This window comes from Phaenicophaeus curvirostris, chromosome 19 (assembly GCF_032191515.1).
Source record: "Phaenicophaeus curvirostris isolate KB17595 chromosome 19, BPBGC_Pcur_1.0, whole genome shotgun sequence".
Taxonomy (NCBI): Eukaryota; Metazoa; Chordata; class Aves; order Cuculiformes; family Cuculidae; genus Phaenicophaeus; species Phaenicophaeus curvirostris.
Window position 1 is genome coordinate 3,574,457 of NC_091410.1, and position 6,083 is coordinate 3,580,539.

Consider the following 6,083-nt stretch of genomic DNA (forward strand, 5'->3'; position numbering starts at 1 on the left):
CTCCAGAGCTCCATCCCAACCCGTGCCCCAGCACCTCTCCAGAGCTCCAGCACCTCTCCAGAGCTCCATCCCACTCCATATAAACACGTGGATAGTTCAGGGTTGAGCAGGGAGATATGGTGATGGGATGGTGTTAGAAACATCTCCTATGGATGGACAAGTGTTTCCATGCCAGGGAGGCACTTGGATATTAGGACGAGCACAAGAATAAACCCTGAACAGAGCTGAGCTGATTCAGGCCAGGCAGAAATCCATTTTCACGCTGCCAAATCTCAACAATGATTAAAAAAAAGAGAAATCTTTGTACACGCTCAGTGGGCTTTGCCACAGGACAATGTTTGCTTTATTGAAGTCTCTCCTGCTCTCTTGGCACGGGCTGGGAAGAGCTGTGCGGTGAAGTGGAAAAGGGCTTTCATCAGCACCCATCCCGCTGCTGGGGCTCGTGCCTGCGGCAGGTGAGGCTGCGCTGGGAGGACACGATGGGGCTGGGGACACCAGCCTGGCCTGGGCTCTGCCCACCTGAGGCCCCGGCACCACCACCCAGCACCAGGCAGAGCGCGGCAGCGATGCGCTGGCAAGGGCTTTGCGGTCTTGGGCAACGGCAACGGGGACCGAAGCCTGTGGTGGATCTTAAAGTCCATGCGAAATGCGGCTCTGCTGGTAAAAGAGGGCTGATAATCTGATCATAGAATCACAGAATCCTGGAATGAGTTGGATTGGAAGGGTCCTCAAAGCCCATCCAGTTCCACCCCCTGCCATGGGCAGGGACACCTCCCACTGGATCAGGAGCTCCAAGCCCCATCCAACCTGGCCTTGAACACCTCCAGGGATGGGGCAGCCACCACTGCGCTGGGCAATTTGGACCAGAGCCTCCTCACCCTCACTGGAGAATATTTCTTCCCAAGATCTCAACTCAATCTCCCTCTTTCAGCTCAAAAACATTCCCCCTCATCCTCTTTTGTTCCTCCCTCATCAAGAGCCCTTCTTCAGCTTTCCAGGAGCCCCTTTCTATACTGGAAGCTGCTCTAAGGTCTCCCTGCAGCCTTCTCTTCTCCAGGCTGAACAACCCTCTCCACCTGTCCTCATATAGGAGGTGCTCCAGCCCTCAGACCATCTTTATGGCCTCCTCTGGGCTCACTCCAGCAGATCCACATCCTTCCAGGGCTGATTACATCATTATTGTGAGGATGATTACAAGCACCCCTCCTCCCCCATCTAATGGTGACATCCCATTTTATGGCTCAAAGCCAAAAGAGAAAGCTTCCCTTTGCAGAAAGCATCTTTTTCTTCAGCCCCTCCAACTATAATTAAATTATAGAAAGCAGACTAAGTTATTTAGTACCCCCATTAAAGATGCATGGGACCTGCCTTTTTTTGGAGGATGAGGAGGAACAGCAGCAAGGCAGGTAAATGCTGCTTTTCCAGGGCTCTCGCCTTGTGCTGCTGAATAGCGATGAACATGCTCCATCGGTTTTTCACATGAAAGGCCGGCGGATAACCCTGAGCTGTAGGAACTTCTGCACTCTGTTGGCAGAGGTTTTGTTCTGTTTTTAATGCACACGTACGGTCCCTGGCTGCTCCGCTGAGCAGGGACCTCTGGGCTATTTTCACTCATTATCTCCCCTGAACTGAGATGATGCTATCGGTGCAGCAGGCACTGAAACTGGGTGTGGGATGGGAGATCCGGCCCCGATAGAGCCGCAGCGAGCAGGGTTTGTGCTGCGGAAACTGGAGCACAGAGGAGACAGGTGGGAACCAGCCTCACACCTTGGGTATCTCCAGGACAAACAAACCCAGCTTGCAGAGTTGCACACATTAAATCCCATGTTTGCTCAAGAAGGAACCTCTTTTTTTTTTTTTTGCTGGGGTACTGGGAAAGCACCAGTTTGGGGCTGGGAGGCAGGGCCCCCTCTGCTCACCTCGCCCCTCTAGCATGCAGCGTGGCCAGGGCAGAGCAGGGAGCAACAGCTGAAACCCATGTCACTGCCAGGGTGTGTGAGGAAGGAGGGGGACCTGATACAGGTCTGATGTTAAAAGGGTCTCCAGACATTCAGCTAAGGGCCAGTGGCCAGGGAAGAACCTTACAGGGGTGAGGAAGCTGTAGGTGCAAGGGGAGCTTATACAACCCAAGACTGCAGCCCGGACACAACATTTGGCAAGGATCTCCATAAAGCCATCACCTGTGGCCAGGCACCACTGGAATTCCTCCCAGGTCTCCCAGCAGATCCAGGCTTTGGCTGCCCGGAGATGCTGAGACCACTGGAACAGGAGCACCTTCTCCAGAGGTTTGGCAAACCCCGTTCTGCCTCTGGCTCCTCCACCTGCAGCTCCTGACCCGGCTGCTCCGGGCGCTGCTGGAGCAGAGCCGAGCCAAGCGCTGCCTGTCCCTGACTGCCCCGCTACCTGGGGGAGATGAAAGCCTGGGTAACTGCGGAAGGCAGTCAGGATGCACATAAACATACCCTTAAAGGATCTGCAAAGTCCAGACTGATTGGAAATGGCACAGAGCCAGTCAGAGAATGGAGGTGCCTTGATTCCTGGCATGAGTCAGACATCACTGAAGTCTGTTAAATATAACCTGTTTTCCCTAACAATAAAGGTTACAGAGTGATTTTCAAAACCCAGTACTTGCCTTATTTTCACTGACATTCCCCTCATACCTGCTTCCCCAGACCCACAGGGGCCAGAATTGAAGTCCACTTTCACATTAGAGTGAGTCCAGAAGAGGCCACAGAGATGATGTGAGGGCTGGAGCATCTCCTGTGTGATGATAGGCTGAGAGTTGGGGTTGTTCAGCCTGGAGAAGAGGAGGCTGCAGGGAGGCCTTAGAGCAGCTTCCAGTATGGAAAAGGGCTCCTGGAAAGCTGGGGAGGGGCTCTTGATCAGGGAGTGACAAAAGAGGATGAGGGGGAATGGTTTTGAGCTGAAAGAGGGAGATTGAGTTGAGATCTTGGGAAGAAATATTCTCCAGTGAGGGTGAGGAGGCTCTGGTCCAAATTGCCCAGCGCAGTGGTGGCTGCCCCATCCCTGGAGGTGTTCAAGGCCAGGTTGGATGGGGCTTGGAGCTCCTGATCCAGTGGGAGGTGTCCCTGCCCATGGCCAGGGGTGGGACTGGATGGGCTTTGAGGACCCTTCCAACCCAACCCATTCTACAGTTCTATCACTGGAGTCGATCTAGACGGCGTGAGGGAACTGATGGAGCCGCAGTGCCCATGAGCTCTTGCCCTGCTACTGGCCGCTCCTCCTCCTGCTCAGAACCCAGCCAGACTCAGGACAAAGGTGCCAGGGACATATGCAGCGGGTACGCAAACCTGCCTTCTGCCAGCAGCACCTCTGTGTTTTTGCTGACACAACCAGAGCAACACCAGTGCCCTTCGCCGCAGCAAAGAGAGGACGGTAGCGCATCCCTTGTGGTTGATTCCATGCACCAGCATTATAGATCTCCGTCCTTAACAGGGCTGCTCTTCGTGACTAAAGACAGTGTAATGAGTGTGTTCACACTGTAAAATACGATGTGCCTGCTGTCAGGCAAATGCATAATGGAGTGACTTGGTGACTGCATTTCGTGTTTTCCCAACTGAACCTGACTCCAGGCAGAAAAGCAGCACAGGTTGCTCTGCATGTCTGCTTCCCAGAGTTAGTCATGCAGGTCACATCCATTTGTAGAGCTCCAGGGGCTCCCTGGGGACCCCGGCCGTGTCGGTGAGGAGTGTGCGTGGCTCTCAGCACTTGTGTGAGATGTGCAGGGAAGGGCAAGGTTGTGGTGGGGAAGTGAACACTGCCAGGCTGCTGCGTAGCTGAGCACTGTGTGGAAAGTAGATGAGTTTGCGAGTGCCTGACTCGGCCACAGGGGCTCTTTTAAAGGCAGTGACAGAGCAAAAGGTCACACAGATCCCTGCAGTTACAGCTTATATGGTTATGGCCTGCATTTCCTATACGGTGTGTGGGTCAGTGTCCCAAATTATCACACTTAAAGGGGCTCCAGGACAGTTAGGGAGGAGCTCTTAACCAGGGATTGCAGGGATAGGATGAGGTGGAATGGCTTTCAGCTGAAAAAGGGGAGATTGAGATGAGATCTTAGGGATAAATGTTTTCCTGCAACGGTGGGGAGGCCTTGGCCGAGGTTGCCCAGAGCAGCGGTGGCTCCTCCATCCCTGGAGGTGTTCAAGGCCAGGTTGGATGGGGCTTGGAGCTCCTGGTCCAGTGGGAGGTGTCCCTGCCCATGGCAGGGGGTGGGACTGGATGGGCTTTGATGTCCCTTCCAGCTCAAACCAATCTGTGATTCTATGAGTCTATGATTCTATGATCTGCCCCTACAGCTGTAAAGGTACGAAGGGACAGCTTTGTGTGTGGACATAAGATGAGGGGGAGATTGTCTAACAGAGCACAGTGCACACACCATGCATGGCAGAGGAGTTGCTGTGCTACTTTCACAGCATACAATCACCTCCCTGCGCAGTGACCTACATCAGCTGGCTGTGCTGCAGCAAGCAAATTCAGCCAGTGCCCGTGCTTAAAACTTGGGCTGGTTTTGATAAAGTGATGCCTCTTCACACTGAAATGAAAGATGGGCAGGACTGGACTTCTCCAAAGGCTCTGTGCTCGCAGCTTCAAATCTCTAATGTGACAGACACAGAGCCTAAGCCTCCTGGTTGGCTCTCACAGATAGAAAGTGAGGTTTACCAGCCTTTACTCTTAGTGATTCCTGTCCTCTATGGAGTCAGCAGGTGGCCGCGGCCAGGAGAGTCAGACAGCATGACTAGTTCTGCTGCCTCCGAGCTGTGAAGAACCAGCTGCTGCAGGAGGAGCACACAGGGATGTAGTCCTTACACCCTGGAGCAGCCACACCAAAACAGGACTTTGGCTCCCCAACAGGTATTTAGATTCTCCTCTGGCCTGTAAGAGCAGGTTTGGTGGGATCTGATGGAAATGGCATTGCTTTGCAGAGGTTGGACTCTCCCAGAGTCCAAAACCCCATGCCTCAGGGGGTGTGAGGATGTGGCGGTGACACGAGCCTTTGGGACAACCTGGTGAGCTCACCCAGGCCCCACTGCTGTTCTCATTCCCCTAGCACAACCACAAACGTTCTGCCTGTCTGCCCCACATTCCAGTAGTTTGATCCTGTCTTCCAAACCACAGCTAGCACTGCTGCAGAGCTTGTAAAACCTGCTGGAGTGTTTATTGCTGCGTAGCATCAAGTCTTGATTCTCAGGAAAAAGAAGGAATGACTGGATTCAGTCACTCAAGCCTCCACTCAGGAGAGCAGAGAGTTCAATCAGAAGGAATACGAGTTGCATAGTGTTTGATGGACAACATTAATGTGCAGATACCCTCAGAACCTGTCCAAAAGTGTCTGTGCTAAGAGCCATGAACATTTTCAGTGGCACATAAAGGATTATAAGCAATCCTGCCTTTGAATTCCTCTCCCTCACCACCTACCAGACCAGCTAATACATCAATCCAGGTGTGACTGTGTAGGTCACTCTGCCTCTAAATCATCATCTTGATGATGAAGGTTGAACTTGTTGACCTTAGAGGTCTTTTCCAACCTTAATGATTCCACAATCTCAGTTAACTAAGACATCTGTAAGCTTTAACATTACAGAACACAACAGTTTGCTACCATTTTAGTTTATGCTGGAACTCTCACTGGCCTTCAATGCAGGCAAAAGAATTATTTACTTCACTTGCTTTGCTCCCCAGGCTGGCTGCATGCACTGGTCTTTAAACAAACAGCACCTTGAGAGCTGTTGGGTTTAATACCAGGTATGATAGCGGTACTCATTTTCAGACTAAATACATATTTAATGCAAATTTGAAGCCTGTTTGAAAAATTAGGCTAATGAAGAGGGATTTGAACGCGCCTAGCTGGAAACATCCAGGCATTTTTAGAAATGACTCCACTTTCACTTTTGAAAATCAGGCCCCTGAAGAGCTTTACATTGGACACCTCAAATGAAGCCCTGACCATCCTTGTATTCCTTTGAGAACATTTATTTAAAATTTTGACTCAAAAGAGCTTTCCAGTTAAAGGCCTGAGATGGAGCTGAGGGCTTTTTCTTTAATTAGAACCAAATTAAAAT